Consider the following 25,521-nt stretch of genomic DNA (forward strand, 5'->3'; position numbering starts at 1 on the left):
GGGGATTCTGTTGTGATGATTTTGTCTCCACAGTCCACGATGCTGCTTCGACGGTTTGTTTTTTGATTTTTGTGCCGCTGAGGGCTGGATAACGCAGGGATCCGTCTAGGGGATGTGCAGTTACTCATAGGTTCTTGTGCCCCAACTTTCCATTGCGTAGTTGGTGCCCGCTGGGGAATTTCTGATCCCGTGGGGATGTAAACACAAAGATGCTCTTCCTGAGGTGAGCGATGCCTTATGATTGGCTGACGTCCTTTCGACGTTGGTGGAGTATCCCGGTTATCCTTATTCGGGTGACTCTTTTGATTTTCTGATTTTTGTAGCCTCTTGTGTAGGCTGTTATCCGCTGGGGGATTCTGTCATTCAATTCTTGACTGGCCTCTTCTGTTAGGCAAATCATCTTGATGTTCGGTGTTTGGCTGGATGCCGAATTCCGCTTGGGGAATATTTATTGATATATTTTTTATTTTTCTCCTTTTGTAGGGGTGCCTCTTGAGTAGGCGACTGGGGATTTGGGGATCTTATGTATCCCAGAGTATTATTTAGGAAGCCTCTGCAGGCTTAGCCTCACTCAGCGCTTGAGTCAGAGAGCTATCTTCCACTGAGGAAGTTTCAAGTCCTTTGACTGAATATTTTGCTTGGATGATCGCGCTTCCATTGGGGATTTTGACGATCTTGCTTTGATAGCTCTCGCTGGGGATTTGTTCCATGAGCTTAAGCTGAGGTTTCTCTGGGGAGTATTATTTCTGCGAGCCTCTCCAGGCTCAGTTATTCTGAGAGAGTATTATTTCGGCGAGCCTCTCCAGGCTCAATTATTCTAAGAGGGAGTATTGTTTCGGCAAGCCTCTCCAGGCTCAATTATTCTGAGAGAGTATTATTTCAGCAAGCCTCTCCAGGCTCAATTATTCTGAGAGAGTATTATTTCGGCAAGCCTCTCCAGGCTCAGTTATTCTGAGAGAGTATTATTTCGGCAAGCCTCTCCAGGCTCAATTATTCTGTGGGAGTATTATTTCGGCAAGCCTCTCCAGGCTCGGTTATTCTTGTACGTTTTATTGATTTTTTGTTCAGCCCAAGAGTGCAAGCGGAGATGTCTCTTGGGGAGTATTATTTCGACAAGCCTCTCCAGGCTCAATTATTCTGTGTGATGAGGGAGTATTATTTCCGCAAGCCTCTCCAGGCTCAATTATTTTGTATGAGTATTATTTCGGCAAGCCTCTCCAGGCTCAGTTATTCTGTATGATGAGGGAGTATTATTTCGGCAAGCCTCTCCAGGCTCAGTTATTCTGTACAATTTGTTGGGTTTTCTGTATTTTGCCTTTTTTTGTTGATTTTTGGCTTTTTCTGTATTTTTGCCTTTTTTCGTTGATTTCGGCTTTTTCTGTTGGAGGGATCTCAAACACACTCACAGATGAAGTATGCAGAGGAATGAAGATGTTGTGATGAATGAGAATGGGCCAATACGGGCCGTATTGAATTCAATACGCCCGTATTGGTGTGGACGTTATGGCCAATGCTGCCGTATTCATTTCGGTACGCCCGTATTGAGTTGAAAATTTGTTCATAACCCTGATTTTAGTACGGGTGTACTGAACATGGTACGGGCGCATTGTTTTTTCTGAAGTTTATATTTTTTTGTTTTTTTGTTTTTTTGGTTTTTTTGTTTTTTTGTTTTTTTTGTTTTTTCAATAAACAGAGAATAAGTGATCTTCCAGTACACCTATCATCTGTATGCATGTATGCAGTATGATGCACCTAATTCTATTTGATTTATTTTTTCAAAAGAATTAACCGATGCATTTCTTTGTTTGGATCTTGCCATTCCTCTAGACGGGCTGTGCGTTGCCGATTTCTGTAACCGAGGAATGATGCGTGTTATATTGAGATGGGCGTCATCAACCCAGTGATCCTTCCCTTCCTTTAGAAGACATGTCAACCCTCCTATTGACCACTATATCTCCATGTTTCCACTAGATTATCCTAAAATCGTTTGGGACAAGAGAGAAAAGAAAGGAAAGATATTTTTATTCTGAAGTTTGTGTTTTAGAGGGGATTTATTTTTCAAAAATGGTTTTTGTAAGAATGGTTGGCCAAGGTAGGCTTATGTGTTTAGGCTTGTTTGATTAAACACTTATGAAGTTAAGAAAGTCTTGTTATTTGACGTTGTGATTTTGACAACTTAGATAGCTTTCCTTGAACCTTTCTTTTTGAATTTGGTTCATGGTACCATCATGGATTTCTTTTGCTTTTTCGATTGTCCTTATTTTTGCCTAAAACACCCTTTTGTGGTGTCTTAGCGGACCTTTATTTTTGTTTATTTTTTGCAACCCTAATTTTTGCCTAGGTCACCCTTTTGTGGGATTCCTAGCGGGTTCTTTGCTCTTATTTTTGCGCAGCCCCCTTTTTGGGTTTCCTGCCGAGCTTTTTGTTTTTAGGATTTCTTTTTATCCATGATGGCACTTGTCGAGGCCAAGGGAAGGTGCTCCAAGTTGTCACACACACTTCCACATAAAAATGATGCGGGTTTATTATTATTAAGACAATTTAAACCTCATTCATGCTTATTCAAACAGGGTTAAAATAATGTGGTTTAGAATTTTATTATAAGCAAGAAGAGAAGCAATGAGAAATAATAAAGAATGATTTTATTATAATCATAGTGGAAACATGTGCCCTATCGAGGCTCGGGGGTCGGGCTGTCCCCGAGGAGTAATCTCTAATAGTCATCAGGTCTATACATCCCTATCGGAAGGAGAAGAGCACTTGATGACGACGACCGGCCTTGACGCTTGTGAACCGGCCTTCCTAAAGATCTGGCTTAAAGAACGTCGAGAAGGATCTTGATTCCTCTTCGTCCTTTGATCTTTATTAGGGTTGTATCCTAACCCTTGTTTCCCCGGATTATCCTTGATAATGGGTAGCTCGGGAATTCCTTGGGAATCCTTGCCAAGTCCTTGTCCAGGCAAGTATCCGTTCTTGGTGAGCATGTAGGCTACCTTCTTCATTTCTCGGGGAAACGTTTCGACATTGGCAATCTCCAATGCTTGGAAGGCGGTCTCTAGAGCTTCCTCTGCTGCATCCACGTAAGGTATGGCAGATGGCTTGCTGATGAGTATGTCATCTTCAGCTTGTACGGTCACCAGCTTGTCACCCACTATGAACTTGACTTTCTGGTGGAGCGTAGAAGGAACAGCTCTTGCATCATGAATCCAAGGTCGGCCGAGGAGACAGCTGTATGCGGGAGTAATGTCCATCACTTGAAATTCGACGTTGAAGATGGTGGGCCCAATTTGGATTGGGAGATTGACTTCTCCCACCACTTCTCTTTTAGAACCGTCGAAAGCTCGAACGATCATGTTGCTCGGGCGCATTTGGACTCCCTTGATTGCCACTTGATCAAGAGTTCTTTTAGGCATCACATTCAAGGAAGACCCGTTGTCTACCAAGACTTTTGCGATGTGATACTCCTTGCACTTTACAGAGATGTGCAAGGGCTTGTTGTGATTCGGTCCCTCAGCGGGGATCTCTTCATCGGTGAAAGAGAGGTGATCACTAGCCGTGATGTGACTAACAATCCCCTCAAACTTGTCTTGGGAGATAGTGTGCGACACATATGCCTCGTTCAAGACTTTCAACAGAGCTTGCCGATGCGGTTCGGAGCTTAGGATCAAAGACAACAGCGTAATCTTTGCTGGCGTCTTATGAAGTTGATCCACGATGGAGTACTCGCTCTGTCGGATAAACTTTAACAGCTCGTCTGTCTCCTCCTCGGATTCTTTTTCCTCGGTTTTTTCTTCTTTTTCTTTCCTTTTATTCTTGGGAGCTTTGTCATGAAGATCTTCGGGAGTGTAGATCCTGCCACTCCTAGTCATGCCCCCAAGTCCAGCGATGTTAGAGATATCACTGTCGGCAGAAGAATGGATGTCGTATATCCATGGCACAGCTTTATTCGATTCGTAGGGAAAAGGTCTTGGAGCAGTGATCCTTAACGGTGTTGGACCTTCCCCTTTGTTCGTCTTGATTACCAACAACGGAGTTGACGTGTGTTCGCTTGGCGCGGTTGTTGGCTTACACTTGATAACGAACGGCGTGCGATCCATCTTGAACATACGCATCGATTTAATCCTTTCTTTTTATTAAGGTTTATTAATGAATTACTAGGAGGGATGTTTGAAATGCAAACCTAGATCCCTCCATGATCTTTGATAAGAATGCATGATATGAGATGATGACGTTGAATATGCATGCATTGTGTTTATTCAACTAAGCATTATCATGTTTTCAGGATGTCCCTAAGATGATGCATGATAATTGCTTAGTTTGGATAAATAACCCTTTTTCTTTTTTTTGGGTATTTTGTTTTGTATATATTTTTATTTTTTATTTTTTTTGGGTGAAAAGGGAAACTACCTACATGAATGTGATGATGGTAGATGTTAACACCATGTAATGGAAGATTCTTATTCCTATTTATTCTTATTTTAAAAAGGAATGTTGTATGTTTAAAGAAATGCAATGTATGCTCAAACAATGTCACATAAACAATGCACAAACAATTCACTCATCCACGAACAGTCACGAGCGAATCACGAGGTAGGGGTATCCTGCAGAAAAGTGCATATTCAAGGTGGTTCTAACTGTTCTCACCGGTCTGAGGCCCCCAAGGTGCCCCCATTATAGGGACCCAATTCCTCTCGTCGTAAGCCGATGGAAAGTTCCAACGCACTGTCGGACTTGAGTTCATGGTTATCACCTTGAGTGATGTTTTCCGACAACGGTCTGCGGGCACCTATAGACCCATTCGACAACCGGCCGTACTAACATCCACTCCCTATGGCTTTCCACTCATGCCCCCGGGTATAGAGGGAACTGTTGTGTGCAAAGGTTTGTGTACAGTTTGTATTTCAAACAATTGCGAGAATTTAAACATACAATAGTTATTAAAGCCAAATAGATAAAACGTGTTATCATATAAGTAAGGGGTAATGAAGTAATTTTAAACTATTATTTTAAAAAATAATCCATCACTAAATGGGACTGACTCTCGAAGCTTCCCCAGCGGAGTCGCCATCTGTCGCCACCGGCCCGAAACGGGCTTTCGGCATTCGCGACGATGGTCGGACTCTTTTTAAGAGTTTGGAAAATGGTGGATTGTTAGAACGACTTATTCTCAAACTGAGACCTTATCGAACTAACAATTTTATTAAATGGCTCACCAATCCATGTTAATCCCAAGCGGGACCCTCCATGGATTAGCGATTTTCATAAAAAGGAAGGGTTCATGGAGTCGCCACCAATGTTTTACTCAAAACATTGGAAAAAGAAGTTTAAGGCAATCGATTCAAAAATCGACTTCGGCCATTACAACCAGAGTCGGGTAAGGGAGTCGGTTACGCGTGGGGAAGGTGTTAGCACCCCACAGCGCCCCTTACGGGTTCCCTATGACAGATTATTTCTAAAAATAATAGTGCGAAATTACTAAATTACCCCTTATTTATTTATTCTAAACAATTACAACTTAACTATCTACATGATGACAGTTAAATATACACACAGAAAGCAGTAAAAGGAAGGACTTAAGAAGAAACCTTTGAAGCGTGCTTTTATATTCAAGTAAAACTGGGAAGCTTTTTGGCGTTTCCTCGCTCTACAAGCCCGCTCGCTCCCTCCTAGAAAATTTTAACTATGGAAATCCGGAGGATTTCCCTTCGACTCAGTTCGAGACTCAAGCAAAAAGCTCAGAACTCGAGAACTTTGTCGGATCAACTCTCCGAGTGATTTCTAGGCAGAGCACTGCTCAAAAAAACCCAGAATACTCAAGAAGAGGGTTAAAACTCAGTGTAAAAGTGTATAATGACGTTGAAATGACGCCATATTTATAGGGATGAGGCGCAATACGGCCTCTGGGGGTCAATACGGCCCGTATTGAGTTTTTGAACTACAATACGGCCGTATTGAATTCAGTACGGCCGTATTGAAGTTCAAAAAACCTCAATACGGCCGTATTGAGTTCAGTGCGGCCGTAGTGAAGTTCAGAAACTTCAATACGGCCGTATTGAGTTCAGTGCGGCCGTATTGTAGTTCAGAATGTTCAATACGGCCGTACTGAACCTCTGGGAGACCGTATTGGGCTTCATTCCTCCCACTTTTCTTATTTTAGCTATCCTAAGACCTCTAGACCTATAGAGAACCCTCCTTGGGCCTTCTGGAAGTCCTTCTGGCTGATCTTCCTTCAGTCTTCGAGAGTCTTCAAGCTTTATTTCCGACCCGGACAATTTTAGGGGTCTACAGTAATAACTATTTTCCTATGTTTTATATACATGATGTTAGTATAGGTATCATATATTTTGGTCTTGTATTTTGGACCACATAGAGTAGCATTTTAGGTTTTAGGCTTGTTGGGCCTAGTTTTGGGCTTCATGGGCCTTTGGGCTTTTGGTACCCAATATTGGGCTCATTTTCATTCTTGTAATTTTTCCTATTGATTGTATTCATTAGACCATTGTATTTTGGTCATTAGTTTAGGGTTTAAGGAGGTTTAATAGTTCATTTGAATTAGGACAAATTAGGTCAAATTTAGGATGAATTTAAGTTGCATTTAGGTCACACTTTTGGCACCACCTTGGTTGCACAAGTGTGACACCGAAATGCAACCCTAAATTCACTCTAAATTCAACCTAATCTCTCATTTAGCTCTACATGACCGGTCATGAGCATGTGACACAAGGTTTGAATTCAAATTTGAATTTGAATTCAAATCTTGGCGCCAACATGTGACCAATCATGTGGCGCCAAGTGTTCTCTTCAAATTCGGATGCTATATGTTTCCCTCCTCTCACCATTTGTATTCACTTTGATGCTAATAGAAATTTGAGAGCCTTTGAGCCAAGTTTCTCCTTCAAAGTCACCGAAAATTCCAAGAGAGAAACCTTAGAGAGTGCCTTCAAAATTCTTTAGGAAAACCGATTTTCCTTCACTTTGAAGTGTGCAATCCCTTGAGGTTTGAGCTTGGATGCTTCCTTCTATGGATTAGGAACCCTAATCCACAGGTCCTACACCTTCTTGAGGTGTTCATCAATCGGTCATATCTCCTAGAAGTTGATCCGTGCATAAGGAGAGCTAAGGAGAAGCTACATCTTCCACTCCTCCTTACTATTTCCATCAGTGTTGGATTACGTACTTCGTTGGCTAACAAAGGTGGAAAACTGTACACCTGATCTTCTATCTTCAAGTAGATGCTCCATGCCATTTACTCTAGTTTCTTTTCTTGTGATGGTGAAGTGAAAATCTGGATCTTCTCTCTTGTTTTGATAGTAGATGCCTCCACATTGTTTCCTTCGAGTAGATGGTGTTCACGTGTATCCTTTCCCCTTAAAGCAACTGAGTGTTGAGTTGCGCACTCTATTGGGTGTCAAGGGTGGTAAACGATATCATCTAGGCTTCGGGCTCCGTGTGACTGCTCTATATCGCCTCTTTTGTTGCTTCATCTGAATCTTTTCTTTTGCTTCAACAATGTAGATATATTATGCTGCTTTTACTTATTTTGTGACTTTATTCATTGCTTGCTAAAAAGGAAGTATCTTCTGAGCTCAGCCTCTCCAAGTTGGACTGATATTTGAGGCTTCAACTAGCCCAATCTGAATCGAGTGCTAGTTTTAGAGGTCTAGCGACCCTTTCCGAACTTGTACTAATTTTGCGGGTCTAGTAACCTTTTCTACTCTTGTACTATTTTTGAGGGTCTAGCAACCTTTATTGCTCTTATTCTAGTTTTGAGGGACTAGCAACCTTTACTGCTCTTATACTAGTTTTGAGGGTCTAGCAACCTTTACTACTCTTGTACTAGCTTTGACCTCTTGTGCTAGTTTTGAGGGTCTAGCAACCTTTACTGCTCTTGTACTAGTTTTGAGGGTCTAGCAACCTTTATTTGGACCTTTGATATCCAATAGCCTAGACGGCTGTTTGTCTTTGGACAACTTGGTTGGGGTATTTTGGTTTTATTTTCTTAGCTCTAGCTTTTCAACATGTTTGAGGCTTGCCTTTTTCAATTTTTTTTGGCTGATGATGATGCTCATTTACTTGATGAGTATTATTTTGAAGCATCCTGGCTTTGGTCTTGTAATCCATTCATTAGGCCTGCTTATTCCTCCTTGGTGAGTTTTTTTCTTGTCTTGCAATTAATGTGTCCTTCCTTTCTAGGTGGCTATATGAAACCACTTGCATGGGGTGCTCTTGTTGAGTTAGGCTTCTGACACCTTCTTGTTGACGTGTGGTCTTGCTTAATGGTCGAGCTTTTTGGTGCTTACAGGTGCTTTGGCTTAAGAGTTCCCCATGACAGCAACAAACAAAACAAGGATGCAAAATGCAAAGAGAGTGCAAAATAAGAATTGATTGGATGTTTTTTTTTTTGTTGGTGAATTTATACCTTTTTGTGCATTCTTGTGCCATATGCATGTTATGCAATTATGCTTCTATACTAATGCTTAAAATGAAAATTTATTTGTACTTTCAAGAAATTAGTCTATGCGTATTAATCAATGGTAGGAATTGTAAGCCTTTAGCCGTGTAGAATTCATCGCAGGTGTTGTTTCTTGAACCTAAGGCTTGTGTAGTTCGACCCTCCTATCTATACCGAATATGATTTGTTAACCCTCAGATCAAGTGTTCCTAGAACCTGTTCCAGGACACCTCCATTCTCTCTTTGTGAGTATTCACTGTGCATGTTCCGTGTATCTCTCAATAATATCTTAATGCCATGTCAGTCAAGAAAAGATAAAGAAAGGGATATTTTTTATTTTTCAGAAGATTTGTTTTAGAAGGATTTTTTTAAGGATGTTTTTAGAAGAATGGCTGGCCAAGGTTGACTGGTGTTTAGGCTAATGAACAAGCACATTCAAAATATGGAAACCATTTTCTATGTTAGCTTAGTATTCCCTTCAAAGTTAAATGATGACTTGGGATTATGTATTGATTAAATGATCTTCCCGAGCCGCCTCTCGATTTTCAGTTGGGGATGTTGCTTTGTCCTAACTTTTGCCTAAGTAACTTGAGATGTGTTTCCTAGAAGACATTTTCTTTTCGATCCTCACTTTTTCCTAGGTTACCCTTTTTATTTATGGGTCTCCTAGTGGACCTTGCCCTAATTTTTGCGCAACCCCCTTAGTGGGTTTGCTGCCGAGCTTTTGTCTTTGCAGCCTTTATGGTCACCTTTTGTTCCTTCATTGAAAGGGAGATGCCCCCTTACATTGATTTTTTTTTGGATTTTTATCCGAAAGCCATGCCGAATTTGTCTAATTGATTTTATATGTTCCTCGTTGCGTATTAAGCTATCATTTCTAATGAAGTCCCTATTTCAAATGTACTTGTTCATTTAAGGTTTGTTAACGAGACTTAGAGTAGATTAAAGGAAGAAGAGAAATGAAGTAAGAAAATGTATGGCATTAAAAAAGAATTTTCAATTTACACGTGCCCATTCGTGATTCGTACATAGAGAAAAAAGAAGGAGGGTGCCCCTTACAGAGAATCGATACACTTGAACTTTCTTATGATGGTTGTATGCCAGCGCTTCAAAACCTCTTCATACAAAGGCAAATATATCAGTACCTCTTCCCTTAAAATACGGTTAGCTCATATGAAGTTAGATGAAAAATACATAGAAGGGGGGTTGAATATGTGTGTGTGTGTGTGAACAAAGGAATTTTAAAAACGTTTTGGCACAAAGACTCTTTTTTGTCCAGTAAAAAGGTATTGGGGAATGCTGAACGAAAACTGCTCAGGATTGGTTTTACAAAAATATTTTCAGTATGAGAGTTTCATCGTCTGCTTAGAGAAAATGCTTCTTAAACAAAAATTGTTCTTTAGGATAACAAGTTGAACAAATATGGTTTTCGTCTAAAGATAGTTTTAATAGACGATAATCATTAGACGAAGTTTTCCATATATTAAATCAACCAAGTCAAGTCGTCTAAAACATTAAAGCGTAGAGCAAGTATTTTTATACTGGTTCACTCAAGTTGAGCTATTCTAGTCTCCTTCAAATGATGGGTTCCACTAGATAATCAATTAGGTGCAAGTATTATTTGTTCAGCCTCTTCAGGCTCGTAGTGAGTATTATAAACTACCCAGGTCACGACCACTCCTAGTCCAAGTATTATCAACCACTCCTAGCTCGTCAACTCCACTTGCTGATGCTAGTATTCTTTGATCAGCCACTTCTGGCTCCTAGTAAGTATTCTCGACCAACTTCTGGCCCGTCAACTTCACTCATCAACGCTAGTATTATTTACTCAGCCACTTCTGGCTCTCAGTGAGTATTCTCGACCAAATCTTGGCCCGTCGACTTCACTCATCGATGTTAGTATTCTTTAATTAGTCACTTCTAACTCGTAGTGAGTATTCTTTGACAAGCCTCTCCAGGCTTTACAAGTATTATTTCCCTAGCCTCTTCAGGCTTTACATATATTAACTAGACAGGTTTGGTTTGAGTGTTTTGGTTACTCTCACAGAGAGGATACATAGGTTTGTACACTCACTAAGGTATACAACCTTAGTTCTTACAACGATTGAGTGTTTGGATTACTCTCACTGAGAGGTTACATAAGTTGAATACACTCACTAAGGTTCATGTTCCTAATAGCACTACTAGAAAAATACTATTTAACATCGCTACATCTACATCGATTTTAACAGAACCGATGTAAATAAGAAATGCGGTGGTAGTCTTGTAAATAAATAAAAGATGTAAACATATTTACATTAATTTTGTAAAAAAACGATGTAGATATGAAAAATTCTACATCAATTTTGTCACTAAACGATGTAAAAATGAAATCACAAAATTATTCTACATGAGGATTAAATCTAATCGATGTAGAAGTGAAGACAAATTTATGCGGGCATCACACGCAACTGAACCCTCTCTCGACACAACACCCTCACGAGGTCTTTTGGTGCTGACCTTCGAACTCACGAAAACCCTAGTTGTTAGTGTTCCAAATCCACGAACGGCCGGAGCTCTCCCAAAATGTGGTGGTGCTCCAAATCCACAAATACTCTTGGAGGAGCTGTCCGAAAATGTGAGCTCAAAGTCGTAGGTTTTGCTATAGGAGAGAATGGTGGAGGCCCTATCTCTGCCATCGGTCTCCACCCTCATGGTGCGGACCTTTGTCTTTGGTTGGGAGGTTTTGCAAGCGTGCTTCATCTCTTCCAGAAAATCGACGCCATCCCCTTTGGCGGCAGGGGCCTCCAAGGTCGAAGGAGGCGGTGGCGGAGGTGCCCAAGGAAGGCGTCTTGAGGAAGGTGGAAATGGTGGTGTGCCAAGAGGTAGGGTTCTCAATGTGCAAGAGGATAAGCTCGTCCTGCTTGACCACTACATGGGAGAGGGCGTATTGCAGGCACCAGTAGACTCGCAGGTGGGAGGAAAAAGAAAAATGAAAACTTGCTTTTGTCTGTCTCAGAATCTGTGTTCTCTCAAATTCAGTATGTCTGAAGGTGAAAGTGAAGGTTTGTTGGAGTACGTGGATGTGGATAGAAAACTCGTTGACAGCATCGCTAACAACTCTCTCGTTTGGAGCTCTTTCCACGGCCTCATTGTTGCCGACGAAACCTATCAGGTCACTCTCACTCTTGTTCTTCTTTCTAAATTCAATTGGCCACTGTAATGTAATTTCGATTCATTGCAGGCTTCGGGATTCTATCCCTTTGAGAAATTCTTTGAGAAGATTGGTTTAACAATGCTCAACAGGTATGTGTTATATAAATCAATTTGTGAATGTACTTGGCTATTTTCAATTCTAAATTTATTTTTGATGTTGCAAGCTTCTTCGACTGGTTCTAGACCATAATATTGCTGATTATGTCACTGCAAAGAACAATGTTGTGTTGTCATACAAGGATATGAGCCACACCAATTCATATGGTCTTATACGTGGCCTACAATTTGCTTCCTTTGTTGTTCAGTATTATGGGCTGGTATTAGATCTTTTGCTTCTTGGACTGACTCGAGCCAATCACTTTTTTCACTTTGCATTGGAGTCTTTCAGAATTTTAAAACTGGCATTGGATGTGTAACCTAACATGTTGGAGATTGAAACTAGTGTTAAAAAGTCTGGCTGTCAGTTGATTTCAGAATATATCCACATCTTCCCCTGATAAAAAAACGTTGCATTTTCTAATTGTTAATTTCCTTTTTTTTTTTTTTATGTTTTTGCAGTTTTGAATTTTTCTTTTAAAACCTATGTATATGATGAATGAATCTATCTCTAACCATATATTTGTCAATGACCTTTAGGTGTGGATTTGAAGTAAGGATACTTCCTAAAATTAGAATGACTCAAGAAGCATTCAGTAACACCAGAGATGGTGTTTGGAATCTCCAGAATGAACAGAGTACAAACCAAAGAAAGGACAGTTGTTGCTTTCTTACGAGTTGATGATGAACACATGAAAGTGTTCGAGAATCGTGTGAGGCAGATTCTTATGTCTTCTGGCTCTACTACATTTACAAAAATTGTCAACAAGTGGAATACAGCTTTAATAGGTAAGTGAAGTTGAAATTATAGGAGGTCTTATAAGTGGCTATTGTTAGTTTACTCATTGTTGTTGGTTCTCATCAGGACTTATGACTTATTTCCGGGAGGCAAAGATGCCTAGCAGGTAACTAGTCAGTTTTTTTGGGAATATATTATAGCTGGTAAGTAGTTAGGTTTTTAATATTTTATTCAGAACTATTGGGTTTAAATGTTCAAATTTTTTGCTGTTTCTGTATCAAGTTTCCACCTGTCATTTTCTACACCCCTAAAGAAATTGGAGGCCTTGGAATGTTCATATGAATTGGTGTGGCTCATATCCTTGTATTGATAGTATGTTGTTACAAATTCACTAAACTAAATTGAGTACATATATAATAAATTTAGTTATTAGCTTTGTCAAGTTATCATATGCTACATTCTTCCAAACTGTCTTCCGAATTAGTGAGTTATAATGTATTATACCAGTACCAAGAATAAGTAAATAAGAAAAAATGAAACAGCTTTATGGAAGAATGTAGACCCTGTCTGTTGGACTCTATGAGAATAGGCTAGAGAGTACCCAGAGAAATTCAAGAGACTCTGGATCCTCCTAACAATTTCAGATTATGACCAAAAAGACCCATTTGGCCATAATCCTTGTTGTCCCTGTACAAATAATAACACACCCGAAACTAATTATTTATTCACCTTGGGTCCTGTCAACCATTTATAATGATTTTTTTTACACCTTTTCAGATCAAAATACCACTGCCTTTAAAGACGTAGCAATTATCCGTCACTCACGTGTTGGTGAATATGCCTTTGGCTTTATTACATCCACTGTTACTCTACAGGTAATCTGAATTGTCTCTATAAATTTTTTTACCAACCTCCTCTTATTTATATTGATTGAATATATTTGACGGTTTCCTTCTTTTATTTTGATAGAAAATAAACTTCCATCAGTTTCTATTATTTGTATTAATTTGACTGCCATGAAATGTAATATATCCATAGTTTTGGAAGCTGGAATGCACACATATTAGTATCACATATAATATGATGTGGCCCTTTTTAACATGATTCTCAGGAAGTCACCTTCATTAGATCACTGTCGGATAATCGTAACAATAACATTTGAACAAAAGGGCTTCTGTAAAATATGGTCTGTCACCAGCATTAATTTTTCTAGTACATCCCTGGTTTACAATGTTTTTACTTCACATATCTCAAAATAAATATGTTTTTACTTGCCATCTTTGGCTTTCTGGTGGAGGAATTTTCAGAGGAACTAGTATGTTAATTGGGGGTAATTAAATTTTGAAGCAGCCGAGGAACTTAGTATGAAATATTATCTTTATTCTTTTCCTAGAAGAATATAGTCTGACTTGCAACCTATGGGATAGGCTAGTAATTGAAAAAATAAATAGTAACCCATAAAGATAATCTGGGTATATATGTACATGACTCGTGTTTGTAGTAGGTTGGGGATGCTGTAAGTCACCTTTCTTAATTTAATAATATAATTTTTACACTTCTTGATTTCATTCTTATAATTATTTTGGTGTTTTAATTTATGAAAAAATTTTGAGGGATTGGAAGCTTTCGCGGGCAACACGAAGATCATATGCAAAACAAAACTTGTCATGGTGATAGCATTTGACGGAGTAAATTAGTTTGGAAAGTGATTTTTGTTGGTTGAAAATTTTATTTGTACACGCAAAGAATTTTTTGAAAGGTGAATTTTGATGTGCTACACTTACATGTGTGTTTGGTTTACTAGTTGCCAATATGTTATGCTTTGTTTCCAGCTATCAACTTTTTGTTTATTGCTTAATTATTGTTTGGTGATTGTCATAAGATAGAGGCATATCACCAATTTACCATGCTATGCACCCAAAAGATATTCTTTCCAACCCTATGCTGATGCTACAATCTTCTCAGGTCTTAGTTCTTCTTTTGTTAACATCTGGCCGAGATCCAGGCATAATTCCGCGCAATGCACATCCTCCGGAGCCAGAAGGTTTGGACAGTAATATGGATGTTGGTGCTGGTCAGACTCAATTGCGGTTGCCTTCCTTTAAGGAGGTTGAGGTCAATGGCATCCTTATTAAGGTCAAGTATTGTGATACTTGCATGCTCTACAGGCCTCCTTGTTTGAGCAATAGTTGTAATTGTATATTGCAGTTTTTTGAGCATGAACTTGCATCCCAAAGGAGAGAATTAGCCAACAAACTTCTTGGCCATGTTCTGACACTTAGCCTTCAAATGTATGGTTGCCGAGTCATCCAGAAGGTATTGACAATATAATATGGCAGTAGTTGATAATGATATGGATGTGTTCGGCTCTATCTGTAATTTTCTGGATATCTTATCATTTTTCTTTTGATCTTGCAATTATGTATCTCTCTCTAGGCCATAGAGATGGTTCAAGAGCTTGATGGTAATGTCATGCGCTGTGTATGTGATCAGAATGGTAATCATGTCATTCAAAAGTGGATTGAATGTGTCACTGAAGATGCAATACACTTTATTGTGTCAACATTTTTCGATCAAGTTGTGACACTCTCAACCCATCCATTGTCGGGTGATACAGGTAAGTTTCTTCTCTGCGTATGTTACTCTTATTATGTACTTAAGATCATTTGTCATATAATAATAACCTTCTATGTGACAGAGGGTATTGGAGCATCTTATGTACTGATTTTATTTTCTTCATTTTATTAGAAAATCCTCCAAATTAATGATGTCTTGTTTTGTCTTTTGTCACAGATGGAGTCCACAGTCAACTTGGGAAAAGAATCATATAAGTACCAATTTTTCTAGGAAAGAAATTGTTGAACCTGTGATGAGAATGTATACTGAGGCAACAGATGGCTCTTATATAGAGACCAAAGAGAGTGCCTTGGTATGGAACTACTATAATGCTGATCCTGATTTTGGATCTTGGCAAGCCAAGGAGCTATTGGATCATCTTGAAAATTTGTTTGCAAATGAACCCTTTGTTGTAAAGAAGGGAAAGCATATTATTGAAGTCAAGTCACAGGTACATATCTATCTCTTCATTTCTCAACATATGACTATTCTCATGTGTTTTAATATTGGTTAATCAACATTGCAGGGGATTACTAAAGGGCTAATTGTAGAGGACATCCTGTCCCAGATGACCAAGAAAGGGAAATCCCCAGATTTTGTATTGTGCATAGGGGATGATAGATCTGATGAGGATATGTTTGAGAGCTTACTAACCAAAGCTTACGGTGGAACCTCTTCTCCTGCACCAGAAATCTTTTCATGCACTGTTGGTCAGAAACCAAGTAAAGCTAAGTACTACTTAGATGATACTGAGGATGTGATGGGGCTGCTTCAAGCTCTTGGTACCATTTCAGGGCCCAAATCATCATTTCCTGAAGAATTACTTGTATACCTTACAGTTGTCCATTTTGTTTAGGAAGAATTATGAAAAACAGGACATAGCAGGGTGTTCAAAATATAGTTATTAATCTGTGTATCGTTATGGTTTGTTATATAATATCTTTAATAATTTGCTTGTCTGTTGTAGCTATATATTTTTTGTGGCTCTGTTTGTGCAAAAATAAGCATAATTTTTTTTTTTAAAAAAAATACAATCTACATCGGTTTTGAAGAAAACCGATGTAGATATAAGAATAAATCTACATCGGTTTTTTTCAGAACCGATGTAAATTTATGCTTAAATCTACATCGGTTTTTCAGAACCGATGTAAAAATGTATATATTTTTTACGTTGCTCTATTCTACATCGGTTTTAGAACCGATGTAGATGCCTTTAGAGAACCGATGTAAAATATGCATCTTGTAGTAGTGTAGGTGATGGAAGAGCATGGGCTAAAGGCCCAACCACTAGAGCTATGGCCAGGAGGTTACTTGAAGATTTGACTGCTTCAGAGCTTGGTGGGCCCGATGGGCTTGGTGGGCCTAGGGTGCTTCTTACTTGGGCTTAATTGATTATACACCATGTTTAATTGTACTTTTTTAGTTTAGGAATCTATTTTCATGTTGGTCTTGTATTTTGACCATAGATTAGGGTTTAGGCTAGTTGGGCCTAGTTTTGGGCTTCATGGGCTTTTGGGCTTTTGGTACCCAATATTGGGCTCATTATTTTCCTTGTAATATTTCCTATTGATTGTATTCATTAGACCATTGTATTTTGGTCATTAGAATAGGATTATATGAAGAAAACATTTATAGGAGAATTAGGTTTCATTTAGACATCATTTAGAAGTAATTTGAGTTGAATTTGAGTCACATGGTTTGCATGGGATGGATCCGGCCATGTGAGCTCCAAATTCACCTCAAATCACTTCTAAATGACTCCTAAATGAGGGTAGCATCTGAATTAGTCACGTTGGAAGCCAAAGTTTGAATTTCAAATTCAAACTTGAAATTCAAACTAGGCGCCAATTTGGTTGATTTAAAATTGCCGCCCAAAGTTAACCTAATTGCTTCCTATAAGTGTATCTTTTCCCACCTTTTGTAAACACTTTTGAATATATGAGATATCTGAATTGAATTCAGCCATTCAAGAGTCACCGAAATTCCAAGAGAGAGAGCTTTAGAGAGTGCCTTCAAATTCCTTAGGAAAACCTAGTTTCCTTCCCTTTGAAGTGTGCAATCCCTTGTAGCTTGAGCTTGGATACTTCCTTCTATGGATTAGGTCTTCTAATCCGCAATTCCTCATCCATTTTGAGCTTCCATTCATTCGGTCTACATCTCCTTTGAAGAAGATCCGTGCCTAGAAGAAGCTTGGAGGAGTTCACATCTTCATTTCTCCTACTACTTCTATCATTTTTGGTATCAAGAGCAAGGTCTTCAAGGAGATAAGTGTTCTTGAGTTTTGGTCCGTTTGTTTTTGTGTTCATTGTGTTCTCATTGTCTTCTTTGAGTTTCTATTCGGATCTATATGCTTTATATCATATTTTGTTCCATAGATCCATTGGTTGATTGATTTTTTGATTTTCTCCTTCAATCAACTTGTTAGGACCTATTAGCTTGTGCTTGTTTTTTGATTTTAATGTTGAGTCTCTCCATTCCTAATATGTGTCCGTGATTGGACTGTATACATTGCATTTAGATTTTGGTTTTTAATCCATGTTTTGTCTTAGTATGTTTGTGTAGTCTTTATATGTCTTAAAATTCCTTGAATAGCATGTTGAACTAATTTTCTTTTGTGTCTTGTTCATCAATTTGTGTTCTCGGTTTTGCTTCTCTTTTAGCTACCTATATGTGCTTTTTCTTTTGCCTTATTGTATTCATAACTTGCTATTAGTTCTAGTAAGTTTCTTTAGAGTTAGGTTTCTATTGTGTTCTTAAGTTTTCAAATCACTTTCTCTTGAAAATCTTCTAAACATTTTGTGACTCAAAATTTCAAGTGTAATCCTACTTCTAGTGCACTCTTCTTGTGGATTCAATTTAAAAAAAAATGATGATTAAGAGGCTGGAAAACAGAGTTTAAAACAGAGCCTAAAAGACCTAAAAGTTGAAAAGCAAAATAGTTCAAAAAGAATCCAAACCAAAACCTAAAACTAGTGCACTAGTTTATCATTCTCACTTGAAATTTGACCTAATTTTTGGCTGATTTGTAGTCTCGGTTTCTATAGCTTGGAATCATAGAAAAATTTGAAACAAAAGGCAAATATACTCTCTGGACTCTTAATTTGATACTGGAAAAAGAAAGAATTAAAAAAAAAATATAGAAAAAAAATTATAAAGAAAAAGCCGAGAGGTATACAAGTTGAAAAATTCATTTGGTTCCTTGTTATTGTTTTGGCTACTACTTTTGCTATACTTATCCAATTGCCTTCAAATTTTTTTTGTTTTGTTCATCTATTCTAGTACCTATCTAGGATCTATTCTCTCTGAGTGCTAGCCTTTATTTGGAGTCTTAATTTTCAGTTTTACTTTTTGAACCTCTTTGTGTCTTGTCATATACACATATTACTCTAAATTTTTGGTATAAGCTTTCCAAATTGTGCTTTGTTGCTTGTCTAGTTTTCTTTCTATAAATTCCTGTGCTGGAAGTGGCCTCAAATCCTTGCTCAAGGATCAAGCATTGCTCAACAAAGAGTAGGAAAAATTTTGGACACTATAATCACCAAATTTGACCTAATTTAGTGACCAAAACTTCTCCTAAACTTCCTTCACTTGAGTGATCCATCCTATCACCTTGTGAGGCAGCCACATTAACCTCTTTTGTTGTGTTTATTTTGCAGGTCCAGCAGCATCTTTTGAAGGATTAGTGGCGGATTAAACACTTGTTTAAGTGTTGGAAAAGTTTGGCACAAAATCCGTCACTAATTGGTCACCAAAGCCACCACTTTATTTGCTTTCTAGGCTAGTTTACATTTTTGTTAAATCACTTGTATTTTAAACCAATTTGTAAAGCTTGGAGGGAGTATTAAGAAGCTGGTCAGGTATATCTACATCCTTGATAGACTCTCACGTGTAGTACTAGTGGAAGTGGCTTGGAAATTTCATATGTTTCAAGCTTCCACTTAGGATATCCGACTAGTTGCTTAACTTGCTTCTTTTAAGTTTTCTTGTACTTAATTGCTTTACTTTGTTGCTTATAAACGTCTAGACTTGTGTAGTTTTATTTGCTCACGTTTAGTTAAGTGTCAAAAACAAACAAATTGTGAAAAAGCATACAAAAATTTTTGTGAAAAGTTTTGAGGAATTGGAAATACCACAAAGGAGTTTAGTGATTTCCACTTGAAAAGGCTTGGTTATTAAGTGGCTCTTTGTAGCTCACCTCCCTTGATAGTGCAACTTGTACACTTAGACTTCCAAGTGCTATTTTCATTCCTAGAAAAGACCAAAAACATTTTATAACTTTTTGCATAGCATACAAATTCTTTTGCTTAACCATGAGTCATCATTCTCAAGGTAGTAGTGATTTTGATACTCCTAAAAGTTTTGAAAGAATTGTCAAGGAGGTTGAAGCACTAAAACTTTGGAAAAATGATGAGATGCTTCAAAAACAAAAAGAGAAACTTGAAAAAGAAGTACAAATCATGGCTTTGGAACAAGAAATCCAAAAGATTAAGCAAAGGGAAGAAAAACTTTTAAAAAGATTAAATAAAAATAAAAGTTCAAAAGGTTCTTCTAGGAGCTCAACCAAGAGCTCCAATGATTCTCAAAGTCAAAATAATGATGGTAGTATCCAAATGGATGCTTACTATCAACCAACACCTAGGAGAGTCATTAAAGAACACAAAGTGAGGGAATCAAGGGTTGATCTCCCTTACTTTCATGGAAAAGATAATGTGGACACCTACTTAGATTGGGAGATGAAAGTGGAGCAAATCTTCACTTGTCATCAAGTAGGTGAGGAAAGAAAAGTTCCTTTGGCCACCCTAGCTTTTCAAGGACAAGCCATGTATTGGTGGACATCCTTGGAAAGAGAGAGAAGACTTCACAATGATCCTCCCATCACTTATTGGAATGAGTTGAGGAGTGCTATGAGAAGAAGGCACATACCTTCTTATTATAGTAGGGAGCTTATGGATAAGCTCCAAAGGCTCCAACAAAAGGGTATGAGTGTTGAGGAGTATAGGCAAAAGATGGAGTTATATCTCATGAGGGCTGGGATAAGGGAAGAAGAAAGATTGACCATTGCTAGATTTCTAAGTGGTCTTAATTTTGACATAAGAGATAGAGTTGAGTTACTCCCTTATAGGGACCTTGATGATTTGGTCCAACTTTGTATAAGGGTGGAACAACAAAATTTGAGAAAATCTTCTTTTAAAGGAAAAACTCAATCTAGTTCTTATGTTAAGAAAGACTACAAGAGGGAAGGTCAATTTGATTCCTCTAAGAAATTTGGTAAAGGTCTTGAAAAAGATAAAGAAAATGAAAAAGAGAAAAACAAAAATAGTGTCACTTCTAGTAGTAAGACTAGTGACATCAAATGCTTTAAATGTCTTGGGAGAGGCCATATAGCTTCTCAATGCCCCACTAAAAAGGTGATGATTTTGAAAGGGGAAGACGTTTATAGTAGTGTTGATGAAACTAGTACTACCACTTCAAGTGATAGTGAAACTAGTGAAGAAGATCATCACATTGAAAGTGCATATCCTTATGATGGTCAACTTCTCATGGTTAGAAGGCTTCTAGGAAGCCAACCTCATGAGTCTCATCTTTCACAAAGGGAGAACATATTTCACACAAGGTGTAAAGTTTTAGACAATGCTTGTTCTCTCATTGTGGATAGTGGGTCTTGTTGCAACTGTTGTAGCACACGGTTGGTAGAGAAGCTTGGTCTTACTATTATTCCTCATCCGAAACCATATCAACTTCATTGGATTAATGAAGATGGGGATATTAATGTTAATCAACAAGTGAAAGTCAAGTTCTCTATTGGAAACTATGAAGACCAAGTGGTTTGTGACATAGTTCCAATGGAAGCTTGTCATATTTTGTTGGGAAGGCCATGGCAATTTGACAAGAAAACCATGCACAATGGCCTTACCAATGAAATTACTTTCACTCATAAAGAAAAGAAGTTTGTACTTCATCCTTTATCTCCTTCACAAGTGATAGAGGATCAAGTACAAATGAAAAAGAAAAGAGAAGAAGAAAAAAAAAACTTGAATAAAAAAAAAGAAAAGAAGGAAAAGAAGCATAAGTTTTCAAAGAAGGATGAAGAGAAATCTTTTCCAAAAGAAGGAATTCAACAAGAACCTTTAAAAGAAACTTTGAATGTTAAAAAACCTTCTTACATTCTTCTTTGTAAAGGTATGCTTCAGTGTCATAATTTAAGTATTGAACTTAGTTCTTTATCTCCTCAAGTTTCTCATTTATTAAAAGAATTTGATGATATATTCCCTAGTGAAGGTCCACAAGGCCTTCCTCCTTTTAGGGGTATAGAACATCAAATTGATTTTGTGCCTGGGGTTAGTCTACCCAATAGACCAGCCTATAGGACAAATCCTCAAGAAACTAAGGAGATCGAGAATCAAGTACATGAATTATTGAATAAGGGTTGGGTACAAAAGAGTTTGAGTCCCTGTGCTGTGCCTGTATTGTTAGTGCCCAAAAAAGATGGAAAATGGACAATGTGTTGTGATTGTAGGGCTATTAACAATATCACAATCAAGTACAGGCACCCAATCCCTAGACTTGATGATATGCTTGATGAGTTACATGGTGCTTCCATATTTTCTAAAATTGATCTTAAAAGTGGTTATCACCAAATAAGAATTAAAAAGGGTGATGAGTGGAAAACTGCTTTTAAAACCAAATTTGGATTATATGAGTGGTTAGTTATGCCTTTTGGTTTAACTAATGCACCAAGTACATTCATGAGGCTTATGAATCATGTCTTGAGAGAATGTATAGAAAAATTTGTGGTTGTTTATTTTGATGATATATTAATCTATAGTAGGTCTCAAGATGATCATTTAGGACATCTTAGAGAAGTTATGATGATCCTTAGGGAAAACCAATTATTTGCAAATCTTGAAAAATGTACTTTTTGTGTGGATCATGTGGTTTTCCTAGGGTTCATTGTAAGCAAAAATGGGGTTCAAGTGGATCCCGAGAAAATTAAAGCCATTCAAGAGTGGCCAAAGCCTAAAAATGTTAGTGAAGTTAGGAGTTTTCATGGTTTAGCAAGTTTTTATAGAAGATTTGTACCTAACTTCTCTAGCATTGCTTCACCCTTGAATGAGCTTGTCAAAAAAGATATTTTATTTGAATGGACTTCCAAGCATGACCAAGCATTTCAATTACTTAAAGATTAACTTACTAATGCACCCATTTTAGCTCTACCTAATTTTGAAAAGACTTTTGAGCTAGAATGTGATGCATCAGGAGTTGGTATAGGAGCTGTGTTATTGCAAGGAGGACACCCTATTGCATATTTTAGTGAAAAACTAAAAGGTGCCTCCCTCAATTACCCTACCTATGATAAGGAGTTGTATGCCTTGGTTAGAGCTTTACAAACTTGGGAACACTATCTTGTGTCCAAAGAGTTTGTCATCCATAGTGACCATGAGTCACTTAAATATTTAAGAGGTCAAGGTAAATTAAATAAGAGACATGCCAAATGGTTAGAGTTTCTTGAACAATTTCCATATATTATTAAATTCAAGAAAGGAAAATCCAATGTTGTAGCTGATGCTTTATCTAGGAGACATACTTTGCTTGTGTCCCTAGGAACTCAAATTCTTGGATTTGATAATATTAGGGAATTGTATGAAGAAGATCTTGAATTTGGTGTTAATTATAAAAAATGTCAACAAAAAGCTTTTGATGGTTTCTATATGGCTGAGGGGTATTTATACAAAGAAGGAAGATTGTGTATACCCCAAGGATCTATTAGGAAACTATTAATTAAAGAGAGTCATGAAGGTGGGCTTATGGGGCACTTTGGTGTTGATAAAACCCTTAGTTTGCTAAAAGAAAAATTTTATTGGCCCCATATGCGAAAAGATGTCCAAAGGCATTGTTTTAGATGTTTAGGTTGTTTACAAGCTAAGTCTAAAGTAATGCCTCATGGAACATACACACCTTTGCCTGTTGCTTCTTCTCCTTGGGTGGATATTAGCATGGATTTTGTGCTAGGTTTACCTAGAACCCAAAGGGGAATGGATTCTATTTTTGTGGTAGTGGACCGTTTTAGTAAAATGGCTCATTTTATTCCATGCCACAAAGTAGATGATGCAAGCAACATTGCAAAACTCTTCTTTAGAGATGTGGTTAAACTTCATGGACTTCCTAAAACTATAGTTTCAGATAGAGATACAAAGTTTCTAAGCCATTTTTGGCGTGTCTTATGGTCAAGACTAGGAACTAAACTCCTCTTTTCAACTACTTGTCATCCTCAAACAGATGGCCAAACTGAGGTAGTGAATAGATCTCTGTCTACTATGCTTAGGGCAGTCCTAAAGGGTAATCACAAATCTTGGGATGAGTTTTTACCTCATATTGAATTTGCCTACAATAGGGTAGTTCATAAAACTACCAATATTTCTCCTTTTGAGGCTGTTTATGGGTTTAATCCTTTAACTCCTTTGGACTTGATACCTCTCCCTAATGTTGAACATTTCATTCATAAGGAAGGGGCTTCAAGGGCTGATTTTGTTAAGAAACTTCATGAAAGGATTAAAATTCATATTCAAAATCAAAATGAGAAATATGCAAAACAAGGAAGTAAAGGCAAGAAGTCTATGATCTTCGAGGAAGGTGATTGGGTTTGGCTTCATTTAAGAAAAGAACGTTTTCCAAATCAAAGGAAGTCTAAACTCAGTCCTAGAGGAGATGGTCCCTTTCAGGTCTTACAGCGTATCAATGATAACGCCTATAGACTTGATTTACCCTCTGACTATGGAGTCAGCACCACTTTTAATGTCAGTGATCTTAAACCTTTTGTAGGTGCTAGTGATGATGAGGAAGAGTCTTCAGATTCGAGGACGAATCCTTCTCAAGAGGGAGGGAATGATGGAAGAGCATGGGCTAAAGGCCCAACCACTAGAGCTATGGCCAAGAGGTTACTTGAAGATTTGACTGCTTCAGAGCTTGGTGGGCCCGATGGGCTTGGTGGGCCTAGGGTGCTTCTTACTTGGGCTTAATTGATTATACACCATGTTTAATTGTACTTTCTTAGTTTAGGAATCTATTTTCATGTTGGTCTTGTATTTTGACCATAGATTAGGGTTTAGGCTAGTTGGGCCTAGTTTTGGGCTTCATGGGCTTTTGGGCTTTTGGTACCCAATATTGGGCTCATTATTTTCCTTGTAATATTTCCTATTGATTGTATTCATTAGACCATTGTATTTTGGTCATTAGAATAGGATTATATGAAGAAAACATTTATAGGAGAATTAGGTTTCATTTAGACATCATTTAGAAGTAATTTGAGTTGAATTTGAGTCACATGGTTTGCATGGGATGGATCCGGCCATGTGAGCTCCAAATTCACCTCAAATCACTTCTAAATGACTCCTAAATGAGGGTAGCATCTGAATTAGTCACGTTGGAAGCCAAAGTTTGAATTTCAAATTCAAACTTGAAATTCAAACTAGGCGCCAATTTGGTTGATTTAAAATTGCCGCCCAAAGTTAACCTAATTGCTTCCTATAAGTGTATCTTTTCCCACCTTTTGTAAACACTTTTGAATATATGAGATATCTGAATTGAATTCAGCCATTCAAGAGTCACCGAAATTCCAAGAGAGAGAGCTTTAGAGAGTGCCTTCAAATTCCTTAGGAAAACCTAGTTTCCTTCCCTTTGAAGTGTGCAATCCCTTGTAGCTTGAGCTTGGATACTTCCTTCTATGGATTAGGTCTTCTAATCCGCAATTCCTCATCCATTTTGAGCTTCCATTCATTCGGTCTACATCTCCTTTGAAGAAGATCCGTGCCTAGAAGAAGCTTGGAGGAGTTCACATCTTCATTTCTCCTACTACTTCTATCAGTAGGCACATTTGAAACTCCGTAGTCTCTAGAGATAGTTATCCTATGGTACATTTGACTCTATACGCTCTATCTCTAGTTTTTTTGTTTCGTGGGCTTGATATCACTTTGTTAAGAATGCATAGCCAAAGGCCGAAAGCTAACCTTTCAAGGTTCGAGATAGTGATATTTATATATTGTCTTGTAGAATTTTCTCATTGCAAGTGTCCGTTGAATAAGATATAGTCGTTCATGACTAGTTTGATCTCTCATTTAATTCTCAAGATCTTTGCATTAAATGTTGCTTCTTGTTTATAGACCTTGCGTGAAGTCTTTTTTACCTTGTTAGCAGCCGTGTCTAAATTTAGCAGAGACCTAGGAACCTTTTTGTCCTTTTCCGGTCATGTAGCTATGGAGTGTTGTCCTTATCTGAAAAAATGATGTACTTTTTCTGACACATGCATGTTTTTGCTTTTGCGTGCTTTTCTTCTTCTTCTTTCATCACGCTATCATGTTGAGAGCATTTAAGTGATTGTAGACGATGCCTTGATTTTTCCTTTGAAACTTGATTCTTTAAGTGTTTT

General features: G+C 37.9%; 1 pseudogene across 1 annotated transcript; it reads left to right on the forward strand.

Annotated features, from left to right (window-relative positions):
* Positions 1-15,287: 15,287 nt before the first annotated feature.
* Positions 15,288-15,954, forward strand: LOC109792883 (putative alpha,alpha-trehalose-phosphate synthase [UDP-forming] 10 pseudogene; annotated as a pseudogene). The gene is made up of 2 exons (XR_014428375.1): positions 15,288-15,549; positions 15,625-15,954. The product of XR_014428375.1 is annotated as a putative alpha,alpha-trehalose-phosphate synthase [UDP-forming] 10 pseudogene (transcript).
* The last annotated feature ends 9,567 nt before the right edge of the window (positions 15,955-25,521 follow it).

The sequence above is a fragment of the Cajanus cajan genome, chromosome 8 (genome assembly GCF_000230855.2).
Source record: "Cajanus cajan strain Asha chromosome 8, NIPB_CcT2T_4, whole genome shotgun sequence".
NCBI lineage: Eukaryota > Viridiplantae > Streptophyta > Magnoliopsida > Fabales > Fabaceae > Cajanus > Cajanus cajan.